The sequence below is a fragment of the Eptesicus fuscus genome, chromosome 8 (genome assembly GCF_027574615.1).
Source record: "Eptesicus fuscus isolate TK198812 chromosome 8, DD_ASM_mEF_20220401, whole genome shotgun sequence".
In the NCBI taxonomy this organism is placed as follows: Eukaryota; Metazoa; Chordata; class Mammalia; order Chiroptera; family Vespertilionidae; genus Eptesicus; species Eptesicus fuscus.
Genome location: NC_072480.1, coordinates 63,479,951 through 63,492,179, shown reverse-complemented (window position 1 = coordinate 63,492,179; position 12,229 = coordinate 63,479,951). Strand labels below are relative to the sequence as shown.

At 44.5% G+C, this 12,229-nt stretch overlaps 1 protein-coding gene and 1 long non-coding RNA gene across 5 annotated transcripts in view; one reads left to right on the top strand and one right to left on the bottom strand.

The window, feature by feature from the left end:
* The window catches only part of FARP1 (FERM, ARH/RhoGEF and pleckstrin domain protein 1), a 291,962-nt gene that overhangs the window by 105,574 nt on the left and 174,159 nt on the right, over positions 1–12,229 (bottom strand). The gene's annotated exons all lie outside the window — the stretch shown is intronic.
* LOC114232385 (uncharacterized) overlaps positions 1–12,229 on the top strand; it is a 49,972-nt gene that overhangs the window by 23,057 nt on the left and 14,686 nt on the right. For both annotated transcript variants that reach the window (XR_003618442.2, XR_008556764.1), the window contains exons 2-3: positions 1,921–1,969; positions 10,666–10,720. This is a non-coding gene — a long non-coding RNA (uncharacterized LOC114232385). The remainder of the gene's footprint in view (positions 1–1,920; positions 1,970–10,665; positions 10,721–12,229) is intronic.

The following is a 12,229-nucleotide window of genomic DNA, read 5'->3' as shown; positions in this document are numbered from 1 at the left end:
GGGGTAGAACTACCTGCGAGTATCCATGCACAAGGGCTAAATTCTACCGAGAAAACATCTTGGAGGAGGGAAGAAAAGTTGCGTCCTTATTCTTTATGAAAAATTATCCCTCTACTTCCTCTTCCTGTGGTTTTTCTCCATCGGTCCGCAACACTTCTCTACACTCGTCTCCAATGAATTTCTGAGCCTCACACTAAAAGTAATTCTGTTCAGAACCGTATCACAGAACATAAAATGAATAGTGGTGGTGACGGCACAACATTATGAATGTACTTAATGCCACTGAATTATATACTTAAAAATGGCTGAAATGATCAATGTTATGTTATGTCTATTTTGCCACATTAAAAAAGAAATGCAGAGGAAAGGGTGGGGGGAAGGAACTGAGGAACAGGCTTCACATTATAATCAACTGAGGAGGGTCACTCACAACAGAATCTATTTACTTCACATCAGATCTTAAAACAATATTGAGGGGCTGGATCTGGCTCAAGCAGAGTGGCTGTGAAGAGGAGCCATCACATGGGAAGAGTGTGTGAATATCCACACATGTGCACTAATACTTCTCAGCACAAAGAGCTCTTCTGTGTGTCTGGCAAAAAAAAGTCATAAAATAAACATTGGTGGACGTAACCACAAATTATACATTTGGTGCAGGCTCTGCACTGAAAACTGATGCTGGGGTTTAAAAGCTACCAATCCACTAGCCCCTTATTGCTGAAACGAACGTGCAAGTCAGTCAATAAAATCTGAATGGGGGTAAAAGTGGCAACGGTATAGGTTAAACTGGGAGAACAGATCCTGAGGAAAATTCAACTGTAAAGGGATTTTTTTCAAATAATAACTTACTTTCATACACACACACACACACACACACACACACACACACACACACACACACTTATATTATGGCCACATAAGCTGTCATATATAAGGAAGGAAACCAAGTTATTTAGTCATCATTTGAAAACCTGCATTTGTTAGTAATGGTTTAATATGAAAGGGATCTTATGACAAATGAATCAAAAACATTGTCCCCAAGAGTTCGAATTGGGAGAGGGCAGGCCTCGAGGATTCCCACAGCCTCTAAGAAACTGTGGCCCCCCCACATGGCCAGCCTTGGTTAACATATTCTCGAAGGGTACTGCTCAAAGAAAAGAAGCCAGGTGGTAATAATGTGCCATGTTTTAGAGAGCAAACCAGAGCACAACTACATAATCAAATGTTACCACCTTCTTCTCATTGGCCACTTTTAATTATGCTCCAAGAGGCATTTGAATTTTAATCTAGTGGACAAATAAATTGGCTGATTTCAAACTGTATGTCCCTTGGCTTTTCACGCAATCCTACAAAATTAAGTTTTAGGAGGAGGTTTACATTCTTGGGGGATGTCTGGCAAGCAAGCACTGAATAATAAACAGTATGAACATTCACATACAGCTTCAAGCTATTAAAAACTGAACCAAAGTTGCTTTCGTTTATGGTGCTTTTAAAATATGTCTGTGCCTTCGGGTAATTTCTGTCCCATAAAGTTTTATGGGGGAGTAGTTCTTTTCCTCCTCTAAAAGAATAAAGACACGATTCTTCCTGGGTTGGGGGTGTCTTCTCCTCCCTCTCTAAGGGTCTGAAAAATGGTGCGTCCCACTGAATACGAGCTAAGGCTCTGCCTTTCTGCAATAACCTCATAGACAGATCTATCAAGATGACCTTTGACCAGGTTTATAAACTCTGCATCTGCACAAGTTTCAGAGAGCTCTGTTTTGGGATCAATATCGCCATGGCAACCAGGCCATGCTCTCATCCAGCGGAAGGGAAAGGTGTCTCTCAAGGGCCTTGGCCCCCTTTCTGCCACCATTAAAGCTCATTAGAATATTGTTCGAATCCCCACAATTCACTAACCTTCAACATGTCTGATCTTAGGCCGTGATAACTGCAGATTTCCTCAGGCTCTCCGGCAGGGTGCCACCAGGTGAGTGGAAGTGTTAATAACTACTACGCTTTGAGGCTCCTGGGGTACATTTATCAAGCAAGTTGCCCTGTGCCGGAGCTGTGCTAGGTGCTGAGGGAAGGAGATCAATAAGGTAAGTGCCTCTTTCTGAGTTGGGGTGGAGACAAATAAACAGGCAAATAAGAATATATGGTAAGTGCTATGTTAGAGGAGGGGGGTAGGTGAGTGAGTGAGCATTTGCTCTCTGGCATCTCTTCTTAGAAAAACCCTAATCCTCTGGGACCAGGATCAGGATCAGGGCTTCACCTTATGACCTAACTTGACTTGGCTCCAAATCCAGCCATACTGGGGATTAGGGCTAGAACCTATGAATTAGGGGGGGGAGGGGGGGGGGACCACAGTTCAGTCCACAGCACATGGAGTCATGAAAGGACTAGAAATATTATCTACTTCCTAGGATCAATGAAAACTAAATAAAGCAATGACCCCAAAGTGTTTGGCAAAGAGTCTGGCACACAACACAAGTTCTCTATTATTGCTGCTGCTACTGTGATGGGGAAATGTTAGCTTACAGAATTCATGGCAGGCCAGTGGGTTGACACTGAAGAGGAGGAGGTCCATTTCCCGGCCTCAAAGGCATGCCTCAGCATTGCCACAGAGTGCAAAGCCTGGCTACCACACCTACACAGTGCCGTGTGACCATGTTCCCAAGGGCAGCGTCCACACCTGGGCCCCTGCCTCTTCTGCCCTAGAATGCTGCTGGAGGCGGCTCCAAACAGCACTTCTCTGATTTACGGACCCACTCATCACCTGCGGACCTTGATAAGCCGCAGGTGCTGGGTGGTGCCTGAGGATCTGAATTTCTAACAGGCTCCCTGCTGCCGGTGGTGAGAAGCCTATGCTTTGAATGGCAAGGTGAGACTGAAGTGATACAGCCGCAATCCAAGGAAGCCTGAGGAATGATGGCTCCCACGAGAAGCTGCAAGGGTACCAAAGGGAAATTGGCCCTGATGATGCCTTGATTTTAGACTTTTAGCCTCCAGAACTGCAGGGACAGGGACAAAGCGCTTATGTTCCGCACTGTCCCTTTCAAATAAAGGGATTAAGACAAATGAATAACCCAAAGAACAGATTTGAGATAAAAATTCTGGCCTTCAAAACTTCTCTAATTTGACAATCAAATATATTCAACAAGTAGTGGACTAATTATGGGAGGCAATTCATTTTTCCTGCTAAGAGGTGTTCCCCTTTTTACTATTGTTGCTTTGGATGTGAATGATGCGCTATAACTGAAGCTCTTTTTACAAAATATTCTCTTTTGAGATGCTTCCACAGGGTGAGGTAGGACGGGTGGGATTCAGGCTCAGCAGTCACACAGCTCACACGGCTTTCCCCCCTCCCCCCCCCTCAGCTGTCCATCCAGGGCGTCACCTTCCCCGCCCCTCTGCACACAGTCAGGAGCTATCAAGCAAGTAGAAGTTCAAGGAGAGTGCAATTTGAGAAATCTACAGGAACCCACCTATGTGTCTGTAAAGCACATTTTCTTAGAAATTTTAGCAGACGGCCATTGCTAGACTAGACGCAATATAACTGATGAAAAGAATGTTGGGCTTGTGGCTCAATAGGGCAGACTGAATACATGCAGCTTTTCTCCACAATACCCAGGAAGCCTGCTTAAACTAACACTCAAATAATGAAAACAGGGGGAAAGGAATAAATTCAGAGAAAATGAAAGAAGAGACAGCAGGTGAGAAATTTCTCCCAAATTCTAGAAGACGACAGAGGAGAAAGCTGACATCTAATTACAGAAGACAGGAGAGAGAGTCGGCAACAGGAAGCAGCCAAATTATGCAGAACTCCCCGGAAAGTCAGAAATGGGAGATGCCAGGTACTTTCGATGATGCAGGGTAGAGTAAAAAAACTTTTAAAAACACTGTAATTTGTATCCTCGTATAGCTAAGAGTTTACAACTTAAAAATAAAACCCCAGAAGGTTATAACAAGGAACATTTGGATAACAAGAAAGAGCTGTTAAGAGTAAAAATAGCAGAGCAGAAAGAAAACTTGCATTGGAAGAGTTTAAAGATAAAAGTTGAAAATTCCTAGAAACTAAGCCCGAGGACAAAGAGATGGCAACGAGGAGAGGACAGGAGACATTTAACGCTCAGTTCCACTTCCAACACTTGAACAATGTGCCTTCTGCACAGGGAGACCCACAAGGGGAGGAAATGATGCAAGAATGACATAAGGATCTTAAGGGTTTAACTTTTTAGATGAGTGATGGGCAACCTTTTGAGCTTGGTGTGTCAAACTTTGCCAAAAAACTGAGCATAACTTGGGTAGTGTGTCACTTTGAGGAAAAAAACATTATTTCGCAATATTTATAGTTTAAATAACATAAATGTATAATTGTTATATATAATTATATTTAATAAACCAAACACTAAATATTTAGTGCTGACACGCGTGTCATAGGTTCGCCATCACTGTTTTAGATTGATAAAGGCCAGAGAGCCTGGCCGATGTGGTTCAGTAGTTGAACATCGACCTATGAACCAGGAGGTCACGATTCGATTCCTGGTCAGGACACATGCCCGGGTTGTGGGCTCCATCCCCAGTAGGGGGCGTGCAGAAGGCAGCCAATTGATGATTCTCTCATCATTGATGTTTCTAGCTCTCTCTCCCTCTCCCTTCCTCTCTGAAATAAAAATATATATATTTAAAATATATATAATTAGAAATAAATCTTTAAAAGACAGAAACGGAATAGCTGAAATGTGCGAGATGTTTCTTGTGTTGTTCGCCCAGCCTCCAGTGACCTGGAGCGGCTGTGTAAGATAATCATCACTAAGAATACAAACTCTGGGGGCTGCCTTCTTGCCAATTCCATGGCAGTATGACCTTGGGCAAGTTACCCTTTGGGCCTCAGTTTTTTTCCTCTTCTGTAGAGTGGGAATAATGGTTGAACCATTTCATTGGGGTGTGGTGAGGATTAAATGACATAGCAGACATTGAGCTCTTAAGATGGCATCCAGTACTCAGTAAGCTCTACTGGGTATTAGCGATGCAGGAGGAGCAGAAGGAGGCAAGAAAAGTACTCAAAAGCCCAACAGCAGACCTGGTGGTAGCCTGGTCAGCACACGGTGTGATCACGATGGCTGTGCAATGCCAACCAGAGCAAGAACAGGAACTACAACTTTAAAACCCAAGTCCGGGGAACTGGGACAAGGCCTGCATTCTGGAAGGATGTAGCTAAACGTTTAGGCCTGCCCATCCACGGGGTCCACAAGCGCAGCGATTCTTTCTCCTGGCCGTGGCTCCAAGGGTGGCCACGCTGTCTGCCAGGACACACTGTGCTCCTTGTTCCCCTCTGCACGGAGACCCAGCGTTCAGAACACTCATTAAACACCCTTCAGATTGGATTTCAGAGTCCCGACTCCAGGCCGAGAGGAGAATGGGCCCTTTCAGCTCCTGCGCTGGAATTTAGCTACGTTAAAACCACAGCGTCATTCGTTCAGAACCGCCCTTCTTCCTTCACGCCAGGACTGCGCGATGTGTGTGTGCATGTGTGCACGTGTGTGTGCATGCATGTATGTGCGTGCGCGCACACACTCAAGTAGTAGTGGATTTCTATTGCTATCTTGCAAACCTGTAATGTAAAATGTCTATGGAGAATTCAGCTATTCAGAATGGCTTAATCTGCTCTTGATCTTGAGCAATTCATTGTCTTTTAATCACTTTTAGAAGCGGATGAGTAAAAAAATTCCAAAATTTACCACACACACACAAAAAATCTTGCACAACCTCCTACTGCTTTAAATATCCATCAGGCAGGGAATAAACTATCCCACAAATAATGAATAAGGCAAGCAGAAACCAGATTATGACTCAAGGAAAGCATTACACTCTTCCCAGCAACAGAAGAATGTGTGCATTTTCCTCAATGTCTATTTCGTTTGGCACTTTTCTCTTTGGGTTCAGTGGTCTAATTAAACCTCAAAAGTGCATCAGCCTGCTGGGCCTGAACTTTCTGAAAATACACCTGCTATCACACACTTGGCTTCCAACATTAACATTTCAAGGGACAATGTACGGTAGATACTTCAGTGAATGTAGCTTAGCGTCTGAACAGCGAGGTAAAGACTGCAGAACAAAGCCACCCAAGGTGGCTCCCGGTTCCACCTTCCCGCCGGCTCTTCTGCCCTGTTTCTGAAGTACAGCCTTCCTCCAAACCCATCTCTAAGGTTCCTGGAGAACCTCTAAGAACATTAAATGAAAGAAAATTACTATGTTAGATGTTAACAGACTCTTTAATCCGGAAACATTTTTAGTGTTTTTCAAGTAGTCAGTGGGGAGAATGGGAACATGTTCTCAATCCTGAACAGGGAATTTAAAACAATTTTTATAGCGCAAGGCTTTTAAATTTGAAAATATGTAAATCATGGCTTTCAGGTTCCTTTAAGAATTCTTGGCTCTGGGAGCACCCAGAAAACCTCGGAACCAATACTCTCTACTTGTCATTCTTTTCGGATACTTTTCAGGTGTCATGTTCTGTTCACAGTGGAAGTGACTGAGGTGGGAGTGGGGTCCAGCTCCAGGTTTGTGTATCTGCAAGGAGGTCAGAGTTGTAACCATAAAGTTAGCACTTCTCTTCCTTTAAAAAACTGGAATGCTCAGATTAATGTAAGCACACACTAGATTTAGGGGAAAGAAAACTTACAAATAAGTCTATAATAAAGGTACAAGAAGCATATGCAATAAAGACAGAAAGCAGATGATACAGAAAGTAGAATAGTGTCTCCCAGGGCCTGGGAGGAGATAGGGATGGGGAGTTCTTATTCAGTGGGCACGGAGCTTCAGTTTGGGAAGACAGAGAGAGCCATGGGGATGGATGGTGGTGACAGGTGCACAACAAGGTGAATGTACTTATTGCCATTGAACTGTATACACTTACAAACACTTAAGATAAATGTAAATTTTATGCTTTGGGTGTTTCATCACAAAGTTGAAAAAATTCAAAATAATGAAAATCTATTGAAGGGACTGGTAAATTTAGGATGGGGGAGAGCGCGAGAGAAAGTCAAGCACCATAAAAAGAATTTTCATTATAAAAGTAGAGGGAAACCTAACTTTTGCATCTCTTCCAATAAATGAAGCTATTACTATTAGGTATAAAAATGTATGAGATTACATGTGAGAGCAGCAGAGTGAGTTTCACTGGGCCATAACTTCGATGCCTGGTTTGTCACTTACCATCTAAGTGGTCTGGGCAAGTTAAATGGCCTCCCGGGGCATGGATTTTCCCTCTGAAGAATGCAATAATAATACCCCCTAAGGAAGTAGCTAGGTAAGCAAATGAGATGAAGACACATCAAGTGCCCACATTTAGAAGGTTCTCAATAAACCACTATTAACCATTACACTTCATTTTTAATTGAAACCTTTGCCAGGTTATTTCCATGATTTGGTAGCTATGCAAACTCCCTCTTGAGTATTTTTTAAGCCTTACTACACTTTAACCGCTATAAAATAAAATGTATCCTTTCCCTTATATTCCAGTACCTTCTGATGAGGGCGTTGAGGAATGAGACAGTGTCTATAAGAGAAAGTGGTGGTTGGGGTTTAGGAGGGCTCTGTTATGATCAATGAACTGGAAAAACCACTAAAAAGCAAAACAATGATGTGTTCACTGTTGATGACAGTCCCTTCCCACCAGCACCTTGCTAGAGTAAGACAAACCCTAAGCACACAGACCCTAGATTTGCGAAAAAGAAACGAATACGTATATAGCAAAAGCATGGAAAGCACATCCAAAAATACTCTGCCGGAAGGACTGCCAAGAGTCTGAATTAAACACATTTTTCCTTTAAGTATCAGACAACAAGCCCCTTGAGTGCTAATAAACCGCAGTGCTGACAAACACGATCATTCTGCATGGCGTACGTCACAGATCCTCTAAGTTTTTACAAACTTAATAGGAAGGAATGCTGATCAGCAGCCAGGATTTAATTACGGAGCTAGTTCTAGCGCAGCAATGATTCTGAGGGGACTCTGAAAATCAGGTTCACCTGGAAACTTCGGATCACCCACACCCTCAAACGCCTCTATGCATGGAGTCTCACACGCACGAAGAGTTTGGGGGAGCATCGCTCAGTGATTTTGATTCACACCCACCGCCATGGCACACGAGACCTTGGAAACCACTCGGCTGACTTTTTATAACATTCTCCTCAAATTCACCTGTTGGAACACCTTGATGAAATGTTTTCATGACAACTTCCTTGTATTTCTCTGCTGCATTTGACCTCGGTCACTTACAACTACTATCTGACTTACCACATAAAAAATTCCCAAATAGCTTCTCAGCTCTATCGGAAACAGTCATCTTCTACTAAATCAGATGTGTCACCTCTCTGCTCAAAACTCCGAGTAAACGCCAGAGTCCTCACAATGGAAAGCAAAGTCCCGGGACGTTTGCTCCACCCCATGTCACCTGTCCAAGCTCATATCAAATGGCTCTGCCTCACGCTTACTCTGCTCCAGTCACACAGGCCTCCTGGCTGTTTTCTGAGCATATCAGACACACACCTGCCTCAGGGCCTTTGCACGGACTGCTCCCTCTGCCTGGACCATTTTCTCCCCCAGAAATCTTCATGGATGAGTCCCTCACCTCTTTCCAATCTTTACACAAATGTTGGCTTTTCAGTAGGGCTGACCCTAAACACCCTACTTAAAACTGTAATTTGCCCGTCACATCTCCATCCCCCTTATTCCACTCTATTTCTTTTCATTTTTCACTTTCACTTATCACTCTGTAGCATCCAAAACAATGTATTTCTTTATAGTGGTTCTTATACGTGGCTGTCTTTCTCTGATAGCCGGCAAGCTCTGCTAGCACATGGATCTTCATCTGTTCTGTTCAGCAGAACAGCATGAGACGCAGTGGGTGCTCATAAAGATTTGCTGAATGGATGAATGAATGGAATCACTTTAAACCTACAATTCTCATGGAGAGACTAGAATAGCACAGCCTTTAACAAACACAACGATAAGCTGGGGTCTAGATGCTAAAGCCAATTTGAATATATTTTTACTTCAAGAAACTGTTGCTCAAACAGCTGACAGCTTCCAAAAGCCATAAAAGCAAGTCACTCATGAAAGGCCAACCATAGGGAAAATGTTAAAAGGAAAATGAGAAAATAAAGAATGACATTCTACGGATCAGGAAACCTATGTCAAGCTGGCAACAGTACACAAGACTGGACTGGCAGGGAAACTGTCTCTTCACCAGCGTTAACTGGCCATGTGGCCGTACCCCTCAGATGCCTTTTGCAAACAGAATATGTGAACTAACAAGGAGGGTTTACCCTATATAATAAAAGGTTAATATGCAAATCGACCAAACTACGGAATGACCGGTCACTATGACATGCACTGACCACCAGGGGCAGACGCTCAATGCAGGAGCTGCCCACTGGTGGTCAGTGGGCTCCCACAGGGGGAGCATTGCTCAGCCAGAAGTTGGGCTCACAGCTGGTGAGCGCAGCAGCGGTGTCGGGAGCCTCTCCTGCCTCCACAGCAGTGCTAAGGATGTCTGTGAGAGGGCGCAGGCCAGGCTGAGGGACCCCCTCCCCTACCCTCAGTGTCCGAATTTCGTGCATCGGGCCTCTAGTGTTCGTATAAATGCTTCTGAGGCCGTGCTTTTGGGGGATCCAAGCCATCAGCTCCCTTTTGAGCAGGTTCATTAGTTCACTCTTGTGTGATTATTTCAAAATGTGGTCAAGAGGATGATGCCTTTGGATTGAGCACATTCTCCTGGCTCAGTGCAAACGCCTTGTCTTAAAGCCGAACATTCAGCAATCACCATTTTAGTGACACTTCACCTTCATGGAGTGTCACCCATGCTCAAAGTTAACAGGGGGAAAATGCAAATGCAAGATAGGTAATAAAAAGCACGGGTACGGATGACACCTTTTAAATAAAATTCTGCCCATTATAAACTTATAAATGAAATTTAGTAACAGAGTCAGCCTCCAGTGACTGAATATCAGCACTGGAGAAAAGCCATGTTGGAAAACATACAGATGTTTCTGGAAAGAAAAACAAACCAAAAACAAACCAACAAAAACAAACAAACAAGCAAAGCCAAGCAATTAAAGGCCGTCTCTGAAAAGTCTCCATGATTGCACAGCATTCACAATGTTCATCTGTCCTGGCGACATACAGCAAGGATGCAGGCCACTGAGAACTGAGTGTGTCCCCTCGATAAAGATGGCGTTACTCAAACTGACAGCATTCTAACAACAGTGTGCAGTCATTGAATGCATTCTGCCCCAATTTATAAACAATTACATTAGTGCTAAAAACAAGTCCAACTAAAATACTGGAGGGCAATAAGTGTGTTTTTGAAACAGATTCCATCATCTGCTGAAAATTAAATACGCCCTGATGGAAGAGGCAGAGTTCACAGGTTTAACTAGAAATTGGATCGTCAGACTCAGTTCTGGCTGAGAGAGGCAGGAGAAAGATCTAGTTTTCAAGGCGTTTCACCATCTAATTTCTTAGCTAATCATGCAAGATGACTTTAACATATTTTAAACAGTGATGCCATGTGCCAAAAGAAAAACGAACTGGAGCCCCCTATATACTCCTGGGTAAAAGCTAGCTCTCTATTTTACAAACTCACTGTGAAATGACATTCTGTTCTCTGTTCCTTAGAGGCATGACTTAGTCCCAACTGCGCTGAAGCAGGAGAGAGGACTCAGGACTGCAGGTTTGTAAAAGAAAACAGGGAACAGATTCTTAGAAATGGCAAGTGGGATGATGGCTGTCAGGGGCTGGGAGGAGGGGGTGTTGTTGTTTGTTAATGGGTCTCGAGTTTTGTATCTGCAGGATGGAAAAGTTCTGAGATCTGTTTCACAACAATCCTAAATAATAATAGACAAATATGCAAATTGACCATACCTCCCCTACACCCAAGCCACGCCCACCAGCCCAAGCCACGCCCACCAGTCAATCAGGGCGAGTATGCAAATAAACCGAACCAAGATGGCTACAGCCACCGAGAGCAAGGTTTCCTAGGCAACAGAGGGAAACAAGCTTTCCGCCTGCCCTTGACAGGCCTAAGCCTCCACTCAAGCTACAAAGTTTCAATTATAGAAGGTAAACAAATTCAAACAGAATGGCGGCAGCCACAGAGCTGGAGAGACCAGGCCAGGGTTGCCCGCGGTAACGGAGAAAGCAAAGCTTTCTGCACACCCTGGCCAGGCTCAGGCCTCTGCTTAATGCTACAAAGTTTCAATTATAGAAGGTGAATTAACTCAAACAGAAATGGCTGCCAGCCATGGAGCATGCAGGAGGCTTGGCTCCGCTCCAGGCTACAAAGTTTCAATTGTAGAAGGTAAATAAATTCCAAATACCAGGGCCTCCGCTTGGGTCGCCAGGGGGCGTGGCTGGCCTGCAAACCACCACAGGCCCCTTGCTCAGGCTGCCCCATGCCCCAAGGGAACCCCCACCCTGATCCGGGACACCCTTCAGGGCAAACCAGCTGGCCCCCACTCCTGCACCAGGCCTCTATCCTATCTAATAAAAGAGTAATATGCAGATTGACCATCACTCCAACACACAATATGACTGCCCCCATGTGATCAAAGATCCTGCCCCCATGTGGACACAAGATGGCCACCACAAGATGGCCAGAAGGGGAGGGCAGTTGAGAGGCACCCAGCCTGCAAGGGAGGGAAGTTGGAGGTGATTAACCCTGCAGGGGAGGGCAGTTAGGGGTGACCGGGCCGGCAGAGGACAGAAGTTGGGGGCAAACAGGCTGGCAGGGGAGCAATTAGGCATCAATCAGGCTGGCAGCAGAGTGGTTAGGAGGTGATCAGGCTGGCAGGCAGAAGCGGTTAGGGGCAATCAGGAAGGCAGGCCGGCAAGCAGTTGGGAGCCAACAGTCCTGGATTGTGAGAGGGATAACCAACTGCCCATTAAATGGGCAGTCGGACATCCCTCGAGGGGTCCCAGATTGGAGAGGGTACAGGCTGGGCTGAGGGACACCCCCCCATCCGTGCACGAATTTCGTGCACCGGGCCTCTAGTGTAAATATACTTACCACGACTCAACTGTATCAAAAATGGGTAAGATGGTGAATTTTGTTTTTTTCTTTAAACCATGATTTAAAAAAGCAAAGAAAGGAACTCTAAATGTCTAAGTAGCAGACTGGAATAGAATCTTTCCTTCATGATACTATAAGCCAAGTGGGTTTATTACCTGCATGGAACAAAAA